This window comes from Zosterops lateralis (genome assembly GCF_965231275.1).
Source record: "Zosterops lateralis genome assembly, chromosome: 1".
NCBI classification, from domain to species: Eukaryota; Metazoa; Chordata; class Aves; order Passeriformes; family Zosteropidae; genus Zosterops; species Zosterops lateralis.
Genome location: NC_139762.1, coordinates 57,378,289 through 57,398,663, shown reverse-complemented (window position 1 = coordinate 57,398,663; position 20,375 = coordinate 57,378,289). Strand labels below are relative to the sequence as shown.

Genomic DNA, 20,375 nt, shown 5'->3' with positions numbered 1-20,375 from the left:
TGCCTAACAAAGATCCTCTCTCATACTAGCAAATTAAAGATTACCTGCTTCCAATTCAACAAAATGAGGTGAACCTAATATTGTCTTGGCAGTGCCTCTGCAATGGTCAAACAGTGTTTAAACTGAGTTATTAGACATTTAAGGCTGAGTGCTTTCCTTTGTAAATTCCTTGTTTTAAAAATCCCAAACAAATCCAACTTGAAACAGCCACTGATGGAGACTCATTGAAGACAGTTAGAAAACCAGATAAATGTGCATGAACAGTTACATAAAGCCAAGTTCAGGTGAGGCTATTTCTCTCTAACTCCTGCTGGAAGTTTATAATGTTGGGGGGAAAAGTCTGTTCTTGACTCCAGCCTCATATTTAATGCCTCAAGAATTAAGACCTGTGTTTTCTCAGGACATCATTTATTCAATCCACATTTCCAAGTACAAATTTGGCTACTCTGTCTCTAATTTACTAAGGTTATTTGTAAAATTATTGAACACGTGTCCTGGATATAAGAACATACAAACCCTCCAAGTCTCCACTGAGTTTAAACAGACTTCTAAATTACAGATGTTAAGCAGCATTCTAGATGGACCCCTAAAGACTTCAATTATGAAGAAAAAAGAACCCTTGTTTCTATTGAAGTCAAACTTTATTCTCAATATGTTATATAAAAATTCCTGATCCTGTGGTTAAATGGTCCTTCTTTTATTCCTAATTTTTCCTGTACTGTGCTTTAAGTACATATTCTTTAAGTTACCTCGGGTGATTTCTCAACCTTATCATGTTACATTTAATTTAGAATGTTTTATCATTTTTATACAATTTAGAGTTTTATAATCTTGCATTTAATTATAACAAATTTTATCCTCTGGTGAAGTGCACAGTTATACAGTTCTGGGCAGAGATGGGACAAGGAGTAAGAAAAATAATCTCTTGCAACAATCACTTGCTTTGAGTAAACTCTGAACTCAAACTTCTGAAATACACCTGTTATTATAATTTTGTATCAATCAATTATTAATTATCATTTATTGATTAATTTTTTATTATCAATTGTGTAAATATAAACTTCTCAGCATATTCAGTAAGAGAAGAAAAACATTTGATTAAACATTAGAAAAAAATAGCAATTTTTAATGGAACAGTTTACCAAACTTTTCATATTTTTTAGGTTTAGTTTGTTTTTTTCAGAACTGACCTTATTTAATATCAAACTTTTGATTAAGGGTGTTCTCCAACTAGATATTGTTGGCACACAGATTTCTGTACAGCATGTACCTGTTAATCAGAACGATATCCATATATGCAAGACAACTATCAGAACAATAATAGGCCATGGCAAGAGACAGTGAAATAAAATATTTTCATAATTAAAAAGAAGAATTATCAATAGTTCCTCTATAATCAGGACAAAGTGTAGTGTTAATAATTATTCTAGGAGGCTACAGGATACTTGGTATTGAAGAGCTTTCTGGCCTTCTCATGTTATAGCATTCACTGTATTGCATATTTCATGTGTTATCCAAACCATAAACCGTACCCTGCTGCTGCTACTCTAGACTGAATGGCTGGCATCAAACCTTCATTAAACAATTGTTTTGTCTTCCTTTTTAATATTTTGTTCTCCTTGGTGCAGCCACTGGATTAAATGGAAAGTTCACTTATCTAAGTTTTGTGAAAAGAACTGCCCACTCCCGTGGCAGCTGACGCTGGGGAGAGGGTTACAGCCTACAAAACAGCTTAAAAAGATGTTCCAAATTGTTGCAAATTATTGCAAAGCAACTGACGCTTCTACTTAAACACTAGCCTAGGCAATATCTGCAGGATCTGATATTGCTGTCTGCATATGGGAGCAACAGACTTGTGTATCTCAGATGTTTATTTTTGTCTTGCTTCTGTTCTTTCTGTTTACAGCACTTACTGGTTCCTGTGATTTTTCCTTTTTGGCCTCTTCTCTATACCCTCAACTGGGCAACTGGCTCTGCTATGAAACGTATCCCTGATTCTTTCCCTGCAGCATTCCTCTGTTATTGAATGTTCTGGCTTGTTGTTGTACGTCAGAAATACAAAGATTTCACTAATAAAGATGCATCTTGAAGTAAAGCCTGTCCACTTATGATGACAAGACATCCTTGAGCAACTCCACTATTTTTCTCCACTACATCCATTTACATGGCTTCATCCATTTGTACATTCTGTGTTTAGGGCCTTATTTGGCAGTCAGCTCTTGCATGAAAAATTTATCAGTGAGATTACTGTCAGACATCATTTTCTGAAGGAGGTCAATGCTGGAGACTGGACATTAGGGTGGATGGATTCCTGACCCAATGCAATATGGTAATTTCTGTATCCTCACAAAATGACTCACTTTTCAGCTGGAATGGTGCTTTACTGCCACAGCATTCTGCTCAACTGAACTTATGGAAGTTGCCTTTTTGCATGCGACTGAGATTACTTTAGTATACCACATACCTAACAGTCTTTGGTGTGCTCTTAACAAGAATTATGGTAGGCCTGGTCCATGCCTCATTAGTCCATGGTTGCTGATATAGAAAGGACAGCCAGGAAGCTGACCCAGATGGGAATCTGTGACTTCCTTCTCTTTTGTCCCAGAATATACCTGATGGTTCTGACAATTCCTATTCAAACTATAGGAATTACAGAGATAATATGTAGGCACAGTTACGGTACATTGACTTGGTCAGATACATAGTCATTAAAAGGCTTTATGACTCCCTTTTCTGGTGTAGAACAACTTCAGGTTAAGGAGCAATCAGTTTAGTTATCCTTTTTCAGCTTAAAAGTAACAACAGTACATTTCTAGCATACTGGAGGATAGTTATATTCCAAGAAAAGCCCAGTAACATACAGTAAATAGATACCTTCTTTCCAGTATTACTGAAAATTATTCCATGGGAAAATTATTGCCTGTGTGAATACTTCCCAGAGTTCTCACTGAGAACACAGATATCATACTGACAGGAATACTTCTCAACATTCTTCAAGAAATGAGAGCAGTGATCATGCAACTGTGATAATTCAGAGTCACCTATAGAGCTGCACCTGTAGTATTCACTTTGTTGACAGAATATTAAGAACTGCTGCTTTTCATATAATTTCATAGCTATGAAATCATTCCCTGGCTATAGGAAAATTTTCATGGCACCAGCTGAACACAAAACAAATGATCCTAGCTCTTCAATCCAGGCAGGTGCATTCCCTCTGACCTGTCTGCACAGACTAACACAAATGATCCATCACTCAGCCAGCACTGAGACACATTAGGTGCTTGGCAGGTGGAAGATGGCCTGTTGTTTTGCATGTCGCATTGAAATTGGTCCTTCAAAGTGTGAAACTATTTGATCTTTTGCTTACAACTCAACCTAGTAATGAAGTAATGACTTGTGGTAGCACTTGCTACATTAATCATATTTTTTTGTGGTAACAGATGGTGGATGCCTGATGGCTGCTGTATTGTGGCTCAGACTGGTATTAAAGTAAAAACTCAGAGATCTTGATCTACTACACCTACTTGACATAGCTGCTAATTTTCTCTTTTTCCATGCAACCTCCTTTGTCTTTTCATCAATTTCTGTTTCCAGTCTCCTTCCTAGGCAGAAGTTAGAGATGTGGTTGGGGACCTATGCTGATTGCCCAGCATGAGAATACTGCATTCTTGCATTGTTGCACAAAGATTTAAGCCAACTTGCTGCTCTCCATACATTCTTACTCTTTTGCTTTCTTCTCCTAGGTTTCTGGGTTTTGTTTTGTTTCATTTTGTGGGTTTTTGGGGTTTTTAGGGGTTTTTTTTACCAAGCCCTTTCAGGTTATTTGCATTTGCTGTTACACCTTCAGCTATAACCCCAAAGAAGTTTTTCCTACCCCACTGTCCCATTCAATCTGTTCATCTTCCCTCCTCTTTGGACTATGTTTGCAACTAAAGGCTTAACTGTCCACAGAACATGATTGATTCAGAGTGATAAATATGCACGATGTTTTGCAGAAAAATAAAATAGACAGATTTCTGCCATGAGGAATTCATGTTGTAAGAATTACTTTATTCTCCTCCCTAATTCTCCTCTTTTCCTGTCAAGATTGACATCATCACCTCAATCCCTTCTCCTCAGGCCTCCAAGGTAATCTCTAATTGATATTTTGCCCTGGCAAGAAGACTTTGTTTATGACTGACCTTCATAATTTGCTTTGTTCCTCACTAGGCAAAACCACCTTTCTCAGCTCTGCCTTTCTGACCATTCACAGCTATTTGTGGGACTTCTACAGCCTCTTTATTTTCCCTGCATTGCAGAAGGATGCCCCAAAATCAGCAATTACTCTCCTCTCATGTAAATAATCTCCCTTCACATCTCTACTTCTACACCAAGCACATCTCTCATTATTTTCCAAATCTCATTGTGCTTGACTATAATATTAAAATAATCTTCTCAAATATCCTCTATTCAACTCTTGCCATCCTAAAAATCTCCTTTTTTAGCTCTTTTCCCATCCTTGTTCTGGCTTCTCACCTTCTGGTCATCTACTCTGGTATTGGATCAATTACCCAGTGATGTCCACCAAGTTTCCTGCTCTCAATCTGGAACTCCTAAATACTCCTCACTTGGATGGTCCATATCTCACTCAGGATCCTTCCTTTAATTCTCTGCAAAGGTCAACCATTTACTGCAACTGCCTTATGAATTACACTGCATGCATTTGTCAGGTTTTTTTCCTGAAGCTGCTAAAGTTGCTATGGTTTCAAAACAGTTAGGATGCCTCTTCCTTTCTGTTTGTGGAATCTCAGTCCCTTCTCTTTGGTGCAGCGTAAAGGTTGCAAAGTGTTTTACAAAACAATGCAGTGTAACACAACTAATAATGACAAGCAGCAAAAGATAAGCAATGTACTTGGAGTTGGGAAAATTTCACAGTGGAAGCTTCATATTTAAATATTAGTAGTCTTTATTCCAGCTGTGCTGTTAGTAGAGAAACACACAATTAAATCCATAGTCAAGGGACACTGGAACCTAAATTCGAGTCAAACATCAGGAAGGGCTGAATTACATCAGGGGATGCAACGTAAATGGCAAAATGCTTCAGAAAGTTGTCAATTTCAGTGACAATTTCCTTGTACCTTTAATTTCTGTAAAATGGGGATTATTTGCTTGTTATAAAAGCCTGGGTAGGAGTCTATTAAAAACTAACCAGTCAGGGCAGGATGCTTTTGTCAGATGTGTTGGGGTGGGGGAGGTGACAGATGAAGTGGGGGAGGGGACAGATGGAAGAGGTGACAAATTATGAGACAAACTTTTATAGTTAAGTAGTGAGAAAGAAAAAAAAAACAACTCACAACAAAATAATCAATCGATCAGAGTTTCTAAAACATGCCAAAATTTCTTTAGAACTAAAAATATATTGTATATAAAAGCATTAACCCTAATTTGGGCCTCCTAATAACTGGTGAAGATGAATTAACATCTGAACATCATGCTGATGAGTGATGAGGAACCAGAGATCATGGCCAGATTAGGTTTATCAGGTTCTTGGTGTCGTCTAAAGAACTGAAGTCTTACTAATATCTACATCTGAGGATTCAAGAGAGAAATTACAAAAGCTGAAATAAGAACAAACCCTGACTAGGAGAGAAAAATATATAGGAAAAATATGAGGAATATAATAATTTGTTAGCAAAAAGGCATAATTAAGAATTCTTCTTTAAATAAGATGCTAAACAGATTTCAATCCCAATAAAAGTAATGAAAAATATGGTATTGGATTCTCTTAATTAAAAAACAGGAAAATAAATAGCACCAATCAATGTGGCTTTATGAAAAACAGGCTTAGATGGACAAGTCTGACTACAGTCTTCAAGAGAGCTACCGGTTTGTTGTACAAAGAAATTGTGACGACATGAACTCCTTGGATTTCTTTTTAGAAAATCAGGGATATACCATAACAATATAGTGCATGTCAAATGGCTTAAGAACTAGCTAACTGACAGTTTGACACTTGGGCATAATTCTCTGAAAGGAGTATTTTTAACAGTCTCTGCATGGACCAAAATTAGATACAGAAGACTATCACCACTGCAATGCCCAAAGAGGTTTACATTTTCTCACATAATTCATATTGTTATCTACAAGAAAATATATAAGGACAACACCATAAAGGCAAATATTGGACAGTAATAAAAGGTGACCTGACTCACCAAGTAATCTGGTTCTAAATCTATTTTAACACAGCACAAAATATACAATGATATTCCAATGAACAAGAGGGCATATCTCCAAAAGAACCACTGTCTCTTGCAGGCTAAACTTGCTAATTTTGCTGCATCACAGAGCTTCCAGGGTGTTGCAGATAGATAGGAAAAACTTTAATAATGAAGACCTCGTTACCCTTCTAAAATCATGGCTCACTTCTGTTACTTTGGCTAAGTAGAAAAGGAGTCTGGGAATGACTCTGCTGAATTAGAAGTAGGAAAAACAAGTTACATAACCATCACATGTTCACGTTGTGTTATATGGTGGTTGGTTATGTTTGCTGTAAAAAAAGAGTGTAACTAATAAAAGCCTAACTGCTTAAAAAGGCCTGATTTTTGCAATAAAGGAGTTCTCTTTTGCAGCTGTCTGGGGAGTCTCCATCATTCTGCTTTGTAACAGCAGAGCACAGCTGTTTCCCAAAGAGCTGCTGAAGCAGAAACATTGTGTGCAAGAGGAGAAGAGTAACATTATTGTTGTGTTGAAGCCACTGATGAAACAGGTACTGGAGCACTGTATTAAGTTCCAGTGACCAAAGAAAGGAAGTTTTTAAAAAAGTTCTTGAAATTTTGAATAAATATGAGAAAGAACTTTTTAAATTGTGAGAAAGCACACTTTGACACAATTTGAAACAAAACCAAGCAAATAGTGAATGAGGTCATTGTACTTCACTAAAAACTTCCTTGAAGTAGGCATAAGAAGCCAAATTCCACGTATATACGGACAGAAAACAAAGAAGATTGTAAGTAATGAAGTTACTGCAACACCCCCCCAAAATATTGCTGAAAAACTGTGGGTTTTCCATTGTTCTTAATTCAAGTGCATGATTTTACACCTTTCTGGAAGAAATATGCCACCTTAACTCCAGAGTCTGCTAGATGAGAAATACTACTTTGGAAAAAAAAAATGGCCCTACAGTTCTAAACAGTTGAATTTATAAAAGAAACTAGAGTGTAAATTCACTTTTTGGATAAGAAAGTATATGTCGTACACACACAATGACAAAATGCAATGCAAGCAACATTTTAGAGTAGAAAAAACAAATATTCCCAAACTCTAACATTAGGGATTTTCTCTTTTCTGCATGGATTTTGTGGAAGAAGTTGAATACAAAGAGAAGAATATTTATGTTAGTCTGTGAAAATCAGGGTATTGAGGCTGTTTTGCAGTTCTCATTGCTGAATTGCCGTATTCACTGCATAGAAAAGAGGTTTTTCCAGTGATTTCAGAGCAGCCATCCTGTTATCATAGGCCTAATTTGCCATGCTTATAAAGTGCTTTGAAAATTGCTGAAACCTAGCACATCACTTCTTTTTCTCTGAACTCCTTCTGGAGTTTCAGTTATTGGATAGAGGCAGTTATTGGATAGAGGAAGAAAGGACTGCTTGTATTGCTTATTCCTACTCTAAATGCAACTTAACAGTTTAGGAGCTGTTTAGCACCTTCCCTTCGTAGTGAAGTTATCTTCTTCTCTATAGGCTCATAATTATGTGTTCTTTAGCCTTCCTTGCTCTCCCATTATGCACCTAATGTACTGTAAAGGTGAAAGCATTGCAGGATTTTATCGTTGCAGTTTTGTGGGGAAAAAAACCCAAAACCTGAATAGTCACTGAATACAAAAACAAGGAGCATACTCTTTAAATCTTTGAGTAATGCAAAGCCATGGAGATAGAATGAATTTAATTCTGCAGCAGGCAGTTGCTGTTACAGTCTGTTCATTTGGTTCATAGGCTGGAAGTATGTCTTTATGCTGTCTGGTGCAAATATGTGTGCATTTCCGAAAAAAGAATAGCTTTCCAGTCTACTCAGGCTCTGCAGAAAAACCCAAGAGAAGTGTGCCAAGGGGATGGATTCAGCAGAAGGTAAGCCAGATGTTTGGGGGACTGGAGCATCTCTCTTACAAGGACAGGACTCTTTCAGAAGAGTTAACTGAGTGGGGACCTTATCAATGTCTACAAGTATCTCAAAGGAGGGTGCCAAGAGGATGTTTCCAGGCTCTTAGTGATGCCAAGCAGCAGGACAAGGGACAATGGGCAGAGAATGATGCACAAGAAGTTCTACCTGAATATGAGGAAGAAGTTCTTCACTGTGAGTGTGACTGAACACTAAGACAGATTGCCAAGAGAAGGTGTGCAGTCTCCCTCACTGCAGATTCTCAACAACTGTCTGGATGCAATTCTGTGCCATGTACTCCGGGATGACCTGCTTGAGCAGGCAGACTGGACCAGATGACACACTGTGGTGTCTTCCAACTTCACTCATTCTGTGATTCTGTGATCCCAGTGTCCTGGCCAACTCTGGTTGGTCTGCTCCTCACAAATAATGCTGACTTTACAGTTTTGTAAAGTGAAACATTTGCTGTACCAGGTGTGGGGTAAGAAGTGAAAGGAGTTTTTCTCTGAGAAAGTGTAAGTTTAGATCAATGCCCATACACACTTCTTCAGTTATGAGTTGCATGGTTTTTTGTAACTTCAATATCTATTTTCTCAGAACTTTATCAGTTTCTTTTGTTACAAGCTAGTGTGTCTTCCTGGCCTCAGAACTGTAGCAGGATAGCCCTGCATGAAACCAGTAGTTTTATTCTTACTTTGCTTATTACTTAATTCAGTAATCACACCTTCTTTGACACAATAAGATCAAATAAAATTGTGTACAGAATAATAGCAGTAGTAGTAGTAGTAGTAGTAATTGCAATAATATAACTGAAAAAAAACAGAGGGAACTTAGTGGCATAGTCTTGGATGTTTATCCAAAATGTGAACCTATTATCCCAATGGTTTCTATATTAGCATGCAGAGAAAATGCCATGTAATAACTTTGTTATAATCTTAGTATGATATTAGTATTCATCTTTTATTACAAAATCCTCAATTAAACAGAGAGTTAAAAAAAATAAAATTAGAATTTGCAGGAAAATTGAGCACTCCACTTCTTACAGTAGTGCCACCTTAAGCGTGCCACCTGAGAAATGCCAAGCTGACTCACTCCATTGTCTTACTAGCAATTACTTAAAAAATAACTCATAGAAAATCTCTATTTGGTACCTGAAGAGTTAATCAAACCTTAGCTGATGTGAGGGACTTCTTCCCTGCACGTCCTCAGAGACAGTTGTAATTAATTTGATCTTCTCCAGTCATTAACTCAGATTCATAGTGAGCTCTCCACACACTGCTCTATTAATTCACTGGAGATCAGTTCTCAGGATTCATTTAGTTAAGCAGCACTGCTGGATTACATTTTAAAACCCTTTAAACTGGTTGTAATTGATGTCTGTTTATAGAAGCTTACTTTAATGGAGTCAACGTGAGATGAAAATCTACCATACTAGTCTAAGATAGTGCCTTGCTGTTTAAAGCATGTCTCCAGAGGCATCCAGTTAAATAAGAGACACTGCAAAATAAAATAAATTCCTCATTAATCACCAACCTAGTCTTGGCATTTTAAAAATAGTTTTTGGTCCTCCTGACTGCTCATACCCTGGAAACAAATCTAAAGTAGATTTCACTATGCGGTAACATTCATATTTATTAGGTGTTAGGACTTGATCCTGAACTCAGTCAACAAAGTTCCTGTTGGCTTCAATGTAAACTCAGTAAGAGTGAATTTAAAGAGCAATGTTTTCCTCCATTAAAATCTCAATGCAGCCAGCACACTGGCTGTACTTCTGATTGTCAAAGAGCAACATAATTGTGAGAAGCTATTCCCAAAACACTGGAGCAGCCAGACACGGACTGTATTCTTCAGCTGCTGTTCATTAAAGCATCAGTAAGATAATGGTGTTACTGCTGCTAAATAGCATGACTTTAATGTCCATCTTCTGCATACAAATAGTTATAATAATGGCATTTAAAGCAAAATGCAGAGTCTGGTCAAAATTATGCAGCTTGGAGTCACCTTTGAAGCCATGTAAGAGGAAAGAGTGCTATTTATTATATTTCCAGCAGAAGACTGGAAATTCAACCAATCCTCTGCAGGCCATTAACTTTATGCATTCTGCTTCCACACTTGGACTATCTTATACCTGGTCATTTTGAAACAAAGACAGAAGAGCTTGGGTCTGTCCTATATATGTGGCTAGACACAAACTGTGGAACATAAGACAAAATACCTCAGGTAATGTTTTCTGAAGCAGCTCATTGACCATAGAGTCCCTGTTTATGGGAAAATAATTTGAGACTTGACTTTCTCTCTAAGCACTCAGAATTTTAGATGAAATGAAGAGCAATTTCAGATGTTCACTTTCTCTGAACATGAAACCCAAGATCTCTTAGTTTGCCATTCAAAAACCACAAGCATCACAAACTAATATTCATACAGAACATAAAACAGGGCTTTGTGTTGGTCTCTGTGACCACAGAAGAAAGATAAACCTATTATTAAGTTATCTACTATTACATCTACTCTTATCTACTGTTCATTTGTAACTTCTTTACAGGGCTGTTGTGAGGCTAAATTAATAGCTTTAAAAACTTGCAAGATCTTGGGTGAAAGATGTTATTTAAATGCAAAATCACACCACTGCATGCCATGGGGAAGAGATTCCTATCTTCCAGCACCCTTTTCTCAAAGAATGTGTTTCAGACCTCCCTGTGTTATGCACAAAATACAAAGAGAAATGAGTTTTACTAGGTTACTGTAAAAATTACTTAATACTGTAGAAAGTCTTCATATTTACGAGGCCAGATTCTCTTTTGTTTTACAGGCAGCAGTTGCTCTGCAGGTAAACAGTACAGGAATCAGCTCTCAAGATGATAAAATTTTCCAGGCTATTTTATCTGCTAAATATTGTGAGTATAGGGGAAAGATCATGTATACCTTTTACACACAAATGGTAAAGGAGTGGAAAATATTGGATACACCTTTTCTTTCTTTTTTTTCTCAAGCCCTAATTGCAGCAACATATTTACTCAGCCTTCCTTAGGTCCACTCAATCACTCATACTTAAAGTATGGGTTGAGTGCATAGGGACAGCATGTGCTTTCACAAGATGAGACAAATTGCAACAATCTTCTTTAATGTGATCTCATACCACATGAGCTGAACAATACTAGAGGAAGCCAATGACAAACTCGACTGTTTGCTGCCAAATAAAAGTGAAGTGGAAATGGAGGTCGGTGATTTTCCTGGTGATGGTGTTCTTGTCAGGAGTGAAAAGGAACTGGGGTGCTGCTCACAGCAAATGCAGTGTGTAATTTTGTTAAGTATATGTTATTCACTGCAGCTTATAATGCACAAAAAAAGCCCTCAAGAAAGCTGTTTGATTCTCCAAGACAGGAAAGAATCTACAAGAAAGACACAAGCAAGAAGTTGCAAAATATAAGAAGGACATCACTTGCACTTTCTGTATTTACGTTTTTTATTTCGTAAGATATGCCATCATATCTTATACCAGGAACTTGATCACAAGATTTCACCTTCAAAAATGAAATGGAAATTCCTGAAAAGGTCAAACAGGTGTCTGAACAGTTGCTTAATGATAATTTTCTATGTTTGTTGAATTTGGTGTAACTACTCACAGTGGTCTACTGGCAACACTGGAAATCACACAATCTCTGTCCCATCACTTTGGGGCCTTACTGCAACCAGCAGACTTCTCTTGCACTGGTGTGGAATTATTTTAAGGACGCGCAAATATTTTGAATAACAAACCCAATTTCATTCCAAAAAGAGAGGCAGTTTTAGTGGCCCAAATTTCCCTTAGGTCAGGTGGTTGGTCCTGTTTCCCCATACTTGTTCCCTGTGCTCAGTTTCCCTGTATTGTGAGCAGTGCCAATGCAGTTCCCTCACTGTTACACCATGGGACCAGGGCAAGCTGCTGGAAAATCCAAACCTCTGTGAGGAAGGAACTTTCAAGGGCAGCAGATGGCACATGGACCTTAGCCCATCTTTCAGCAGGACCACTGGGGAAGCATTGATATCTTCTGTTTATGAAGCACTCCAAGAGCTCCACATTCACCTGGCCATGGGTCAGCTCCCAGGGTCACAAACATTTGCTGTCAGGCTGCACCAAAGAACACTCTGAGACCGAAGTTTTTCAAAACCTTTCAGGCCCCCAGTAAACAATATGTTGCTGCATTCAGTTACTGCACACATGCCCCCCTCAAAGGACTCTTAATGGAAGCATTCTGGGTACACACACCCATATTCAAGGTCAAAAGTCTATTTCTCCATGTAGATCAGGGATACCCCAGTGTGCCCAGTTTGCACCTATACTGAAAAATTGTTCCTAAATTCTGAGAGCCCTGAATGTCTGGTTTGGCAGCATTAAGCGTATTAACTGGGTGAAATCCTTGCTTGTCATCCTCAGGATATTGTAAGAACATATATAAGCTGCTAAGTTCAGTGAATTGATCTGCATGTATTTAGGGAGTCTTTTGACTCTTTTGAATCCTATTGTATCACACTCTTGCTCTATTTCTGTACCTATACCTGTGCTGAATATGTTAGTTTGTGTCCAAATTTACTTACAGAGCTTATGTTTGTGTGAAATAAGGTGACATTTTTTGCATGAGAGTGAAAGCCACTGATTCTTAATAGCTTCTTCCCAATGTGACAGGTTTGTGATACAATGCAAACTCCAGTTATAACTACAGAAAGGCCATCACATCACTGAAATATGTGCAAAACATCTTTATTTTTTATTTCAGAGAACAAGAGGAGTTATGGACTGAAAGAAAGTTTCCCTTTTCAGAAGATGTAACACAGTGTTATACTGAAGCAAATATATCTTTTACATTTCAAATGTGAAAAGCAGTGGCATTTACTGCCCACGAGCCAGAGAGCTCAGTGAGTAATATCAAACAGTTCTGTCTCCCTCAATCCACACGCTTCTCAACAATCCTGCTCAAAGCTGCTTGTGAGTGATTATCAGAGTTTGATAAAGTGATTACAAGATAATGGTATCAAACAACTATGATGATTAAAAAAATTACATGAGTCTTGAAGGACGTTATGCAAGGAATGAGTTTCTCTATCAACACAATAAAAATATATAAAACAAATTGGGGTTTGAACAGCATGTTGGAATTAGGTCAAGAAGACATAACTTTGTCTCCTCTGAATAGCTACAAATACTACAAATTCAGTACTTTCTTTGGTATGTTGTTTCATAATGCATGTGAAATCCAAAGCAAGGTTGTTACACCTGTCCCTGTGGTTTTCTGCACACCTGGGCTATTTTATGACATAAAGATTTCTTCTTCTCTACCTGAAGTACAGACACACAAATCATCTAGAAAACAATTTACAGCTATTCATGAATTTTACATCCAAAATGTCAAAAGCTGTTAAACATAATATGAGCTCAGGGCCTCCTTGTAATCCTAAAATTGAGATGAAAGAATTAACAATCTGTCAGAGTGCTACTGGTTCAGATTATGTGGGAATTCAGAGTGACCTATTATACAAAACACTTCCAGCAGCTGAAACTACCACTAAATAAATTGATGATGGTACTTATTATGTACAATTCATAAATGGAAGGCAAAAGATTTACTATAGTAAATCTTGATTATTCTGAAGAAATACTAGGAATAAAGTCAGACAGTAGAGATCTCAAGTCATCAATAAAATCATAAATATAAATATTTGATGGATAGTCCCTCTCCAACTATCTCTTGATGCCATTCATATGCAAACTATTTAAGATCTTTTAGTCAACTTCCTCTGCAAAACAGACTAAAGACTGAGAATCTTCTACCAGGGGAGACTTGTTCTTGCCATCTCCTCTCTGCTGAATTTAGCAATTTGTGGTTCTCTCATGCTTGTTTCAAGTTTAAGCAACTGCTTCACTTTCAGGTTCTGCATAACTGTGTATTTGAGGCAATTCATGTCTTAATTTTTGTCACTCTGTGGCACTTTATGTGCCTTTAATCCTCTGACTTCTGCTCCTTAACTTTCTACATCCTGTCCCCAACACATCAGCTGTTGTTCAAGTCTCGGTTACCTCAAATTCATCCCAGCCCATTCCCCAGATCCATGCTCTTGGGCTCAAGCATAAACCAATTCCTGAAACAATAATGCATTATTTCTGAACAACGGCCAGTACCAACACCCAAGCTATTACTCCTCTCTGCCTTCCACACAGTAAGTCCTACAGGGCATGAACTCCCTTTATATTTATGTCTTGTACAGCCCCAAGCATACTGTAAGCATTTAATGCATAACATAATAACAAAAGACATGCAGCTCTGCTGGAGACAAGAGGGAGCATTGAGGAAGCTAATCAAACTTGTACTGTGCGAGGTGGGGCTTCAACTTACAAAACACTCAAAAGATAACTGGGGCAGGGAGGAGGACACATAAAGCTCTTAATATTGACCCAGCAAATATTCTGGCATGTCTTTGATTGAAAGACCTTGAATAACCATTGTTAGCACAAAGGCACTACCCATACATACACGACCAGCATTTTATTACTCACCTGCATGGCCCAATTTCCAGAAGCATGACACCCTTTCGGCATCAGAGTATTCTTTTAAAGACTTCAGAGAAGTTTGACATTCAATAGTTATTGACCATTCAATGGTTAATTTCCATGGCCTTTATCTAAATGCAACTTTTCACCACGTAACCTCAGCTATGTGTCATCCAAAGTTATAGGTGTGTCTGTTAGACTGATTTATTGTAAGTGCAAAAGTTTTCCTCATTAGGCAATTGTAGGCTGTGGTAAATTTTCCCTTTTTACAGCTAGGAACTTTCAGACTTGTAAGGTTTACAGATGCAAACCAAACTTTTCAGCTCTCCAATGATTTTTCAACCACTACATCCTTTTTTCCTACATCTTTTCCACTGAAACCATTTCTGATGATGTCTATCAGAAGTGTGAAATTGTTTTTGTAAGGACAGTGCTACAAACAGTGATGCAAACTCCTGTCTTATGTCTGCACATAGAAGTAATTCCACTCATCAGTTTTAAGTCAGTAAAAATGGTTTACGTTAATTTAGCAGTTCCAAATAAGCTTTTGGTTCACGTTTCACCATTCAGTATGACAAATGCTCAGCCTTGATCTTGGGCAGTATTAATCATTTAAGCAATAATATTGCACAATGCGAATTTAAATGCTACAACACAAATGTGAAACTGTGGTTTTGTTCTTAGGTGTTTTGTTGTGGGTTTTTTTTTTGAGTGGGGAGATGTTTTTTGTTTGTTTGTTTGTTTTACTGTTAGAGCACTAATATGCATTAGCAACTCCATTTTTGTGAGGACAGGGGAAGACAGTCTTTATTGTGCTGACAGCAAGTCAACCCTGTCCTCCACAGCCATGAATGACTTCGCTTAGGGAGGTGACATTACACACAGTCTGTTGTGCACCAGGACATTGCAGAGCATCAGTCACTGTGTCTTTGTGGTCTCACTAATGAAAATGCACCTGTTTCAGCAAGACATTAAAACCACACTTATCCCACTGACATATTCTTTCTGTTGACTAAAGTTCATCAAACTATCAGAGATTTATCTTCCACAAAAAAAGTTCCAGTTTAAAAAAAAATAGTTCTCATGCTTCAGCTGTTTACAGTATTGACTTTCTATTATTTTATCTATGATAACTTCTGATGAATAAATAGGACAATTTAGTCCTACAGTAAGAAGCCTTAGGCTCTGAAGTTTTCCCAAACACATCAATTATTATGTCTTAAAATCCAAACAAATAAAAAAAATCCCCCAAAACCAAGCAAAACCAAGCCCCAACAAAATATTTCTGTTTATTCAGGTATGCATCTTTTTTTCCCACAAATTTACCAGGAATGCAAATAAGAGATGTGTTTTATTAATCAAAAAGTCCTTTCTTAGATCCATATTGACACCTTTCCCATTTGAATGATGTGGCTCAGCATTTTTTTTATTATTATTATTATTTATACATCATCACATGTGAACCTGATGCTTTACAGAGACCTAGAATGACAAGACCATGCCCTGAGGTGCTTGGAGTCTAAATTAGATGTACACATATTTATATCACTATTGCTGACGCAAAATTTGCTCTCAAAGATGTGGCACTGAACCTGAGTCCCCCAGATATTCATGTAAGGAATAAACCATGTGTGGATGGGAGTCAGGAAAATGGAGTTAGGCTCTTTGTTTCACAGAAGCCTAAATTTTATTGTATGGCATCGGACCTGTTTAACATGCCATACACTCTCCAACCATGGCTCTTGCCAGACTTCTGCAATGTTTAAGGGCACTATCAGAGTGATCCTTCCCTCAGCACATTGTCCCAGGATTCAGAAATCAGTAGTCAAGGGAATTCCTCATCCTGAGGTCACATGTAAACCATTGAATCTAATTATTATGAAATGACACTAAATTAATTTATGTAGTCCTGTTTTGGACTAATTTATACTTTTTGCTTCCAAGTTTCCTTGTGGCTACAAGTTCCACAATTAAATTACACACTATGAGAAAAAGTATATTCTTTTCCTTGTTTTGAATCTATTCTCTAACAATTTCAAGGAGCAGTCCATGTCACTTGTTATGTTGCTCTGTGAAATTCGTGACTTACAAACTTCAACATCCCGCTCTTTCTTTTTTCTTTTAAAAGCAAAAAAAGACTTATCCATTATATTTGCCCTAGTCTAAAGCCTGACATTCACTTGTGAACATCTTGGTCACACTTCTCTGGGTCTTTCTAGTCCTATAACATCCTTTGTCTGTGTTAGAAAGACCAAAACTGGGGAAACCCAGCATGTGAGCAAGCTGCCTATGTGAAAAGTAGCAACATGATGGTTTTTGCTTTTGCTCTCTCCATTCATTTTCATTGAGAACATTTTAATGGTCATTCCTAACAAAGTGATTCTGATGTCCCATCTCACTGCAACACTCATCTTGGCCATAACAAATCTTCTCTTCTACTTATTTAACTTTTAAATAACCTGGGATATGGTGAGATGAAAGACTACTTGAGCCATTGAGGTAACTTTTGGGTGTCTTTGCTACTACATTAAGAGGCATCTCCAGTAATGTTATGAACAGTCAAACAGGGCTCTTACTCAGGGATGAAACCTATAAATCTCTTTCCTAAGATTGCTTCTTGCTCCTGGCATGATAGTGGCTGCAAGACAGAGAACTGGAGCAGCAAAATAGGGAAAAAATAAACAGGACTGTGTTTGCAGATGGTGCACTCCTGTCTATTCTTTTTCTCTTAGTGCTACAGCAGCATAATATTATTTCTTTCTCCTTTTTTTTTTTTTTATTTTAACCAACAAAGTAACAGATTCAGAACTAAACATCCAAAGATGACCTATTCTTCAGTACAAATTGCTGTCTTAATCTGATGAACTGAATCTTTATTTTCACACACAAAAATTGGGGATTTCAGTAATTTCTTCAAAGCTTACTTTTAATATATTAAAGTTATCATGCTTTCTAAAGTTATGTAGTTTTTTGTACTGAAAATACTTCATTGATAGCAGTTAAGAAAGTAAAAATTGTTCAAGATAGGCAGTTATGCAAGAAACAAACTTGGAGTCTTAAAGTTGAAAAGTGTATCTACAGTTAGATCATTCTTCCTGAGAATATTCTCAGTTTTCAAACTTGAATTAAAAAGAATAAAACACCTACCTTTTGGAGAACAAAGTTATAAGAAATGTTTAGCAATCCCCCCCACACACATTCAATTATTTTAATCTTCATTCATAAGTCAATACTTGCAGCATTTAATCATTTTTGATTCCCTTCCTTGAACTCCCTTCAATTTATCAATGCCTTTTTAAATACAGATTCTGTAAGATGTAGTGGAGTAATTTTTTATGAAGAAATGAGTGGTCATTAGCAATGTGCTCAAGTGAAAATAAATGTTAAAGAATAGACATACTTTTGAATAAAGAGTAACTATTATTTCATGTTGATGAAAATCATTTTTTCCCCTTCCTGGAAACCAAATAAATCTTTCATTAAAATTGCATTCACTGGACCTCTTGAGGCAATCATATGCAAGTGAGATTGGGCTTTTTTCCATCTATATGGCTGGATGTATTTTAATCAGATGACCAGATTTCAATTATGCTACAGCTCTGCTGGAGAGTCAAAAAACCCAGTATCAACAGGCTTTTGGATTGTGTACAATTTTCTGCGTTATTTATGGTTGGTGGTCAAATTAAGCATGAGTAATTAAAAGATTGGAAGCAGTCAAGAAAATTATTGTTGCATGTACTTGTCTGTGCACATTAAGGCAGTCCTGTACCATTCATTTTCAGCTTAGGGTTATCTTGTTATTTCAGTGTGTGAAACAATGACGTTTTTCCTCTCCAAGAAGACACTTTGAACAAAGCTAACTCATGGAAACTGCTGTGAAGCAGCAGGTGGCTGAGGTAAGCAGAAGCAGGAGATAAAAATCAGTATCAGCAATAAGTACAGACACCTCTGCACAGTTAACCGAAGTGACACTGATGAAAACCAAGCCTTAGTTAAGATCTGTCAAGGCAGCTCACTACCTTTGTCAAGAAGACACAAACTCATGGTGGTACAGGACCCTATACAACAACAACTAATTCCTTGAAAAATCAGGCTCCAGTGCTGAAATTAAGCCAATCACATTATTGCTTATGGGATGACTATTCTTTTGGACTTTCAAGCACTCGGAAGGATATATCTGTAAATACATATATAGTTTACTTGTATAGCTCTCCCTGTTGTTTACTTATAAAAAAATAACCCATTAAAAGAAGTACCAGTGGTCCAAATTAGACTACAGAATTTGGACTTCAAATTATACTCTCAATTTAAGGAAAGTATACATCTATGATCACAGATATTTTAGATGAACTTGCAAATTGAGACATATCACAGACTGGTCACCTAAACTTGACACATACGGAGCCAGTGGTTTTCATTTCAGCATCTTTGTTTTCCTATATCCAAAGACCTCTGAGAGTTTTGGAAGGGAAATCTTTTGCATGAAAGGACTGGCTATCTTCATACTCTGTAAAAATATTCTTAAAATATATGTTGAGATCTGAGGCCAAATTCACCCATCTAAATCTCTGCACCTCAATTCATGTAGACACCATTGGTAGCCAGTGGGAAATGATAGGCATTTCTTACAAGTGACTCACACCTCAGTCAGCTTATGCCATTGCTGTGGTGCCTCTGTGTGTACTAACTCCAAATGGCACTGGCACTTAGGGGAAGCATGTTCTCGAAGTACACATCTCAGATAAGTTAATGTGGAAGAACTGAGGTGTTTGTATACTGTAAAATCACTTGGAAATTCCACTACTCTTTCAACAGAAAATGCAAGGCTACTACATTTTTCAGCCCAGGAATTGTCTGCAGTGATGCCAGCTTTGGGGTTATGAGCCTTTTTGGAGGAGCTGTCTCCAGGTATCCTGAGTCAAGGTTTTACTAGAGACTAAACGTGATGTTCTCCTCCAGTTTTAGATCTGGCTTTTCCCTGTCCTGAGAACTCCTAAAGAATGAGAAAAGCACCTCAAGAATTCACTTTTGCACCTCAGTCAGGTATTCTCTCTCATGTGAGGTGAGAAGATGAATTCTAAACCCGGCACAGGGGAAAGAGGCTCGGTGAGCATATAACTACCCACCCAGATATTGCTAAAGCCACTCATGCGTCCTGGAAAAGACTTATTTCTTTGAAGGCAGACTATGCTGATCTGAAATTGGACATGTCTATATTGCTTCCTGCAAAACTGCATATCCTTTCTGAGGGGCATAAATTTTTTTTTATATGACTACAACGATGCAAAGCAATTTTAAATGCCCCGGAGGACAGAAACTAGAAAAGACGAATGAAAAGGAATTGAATGATTCATTAGAGTCAGAAGAAGATTTGATGAGGAATTCTATAATTCTAGACTTTTAATTTAATTGCATCTCTCTCTTTGCTTTCACTTTTCATCGTTCTTTACTTTCATGGAGCTTCATAAAAAGTATAATTCTAAAGAGGTCCTTATCTTACAGCACCTAGTAAGAAATATAACACTGTTTATTCTGTTTCAACACTACATTTGGGTTTTGAGGTTGGTGATTTATTACACTTCTCAGGTACTAGCTATACCTGTATACCTGGAATGTCCCAATTCCTGTTTCAGTAAAATTATGCCTTTGACATAAATTCCTGACTATTTGTGAACTTTATAACATTTTCTGTGGTTATGAGATGAGTGCTATGACC

The 20,375-nt window shown here is 37.3% G+C and overlaps 1 protein-coding gene across 4 annotated transcripts in view; it reads right to left on the bottom strand.

The window, feature by feature from the left end:
• The window catches only part of POU6F2 (POU class 6 homeobox 2), a 281,035-nt gene that overhangs the window by 132,851 nt on the left and 127,809 nt on the right, over window positions 1-20,375 (bottom strand). The gene's annotated exons all lie outside the window — the stretch shown is intronic.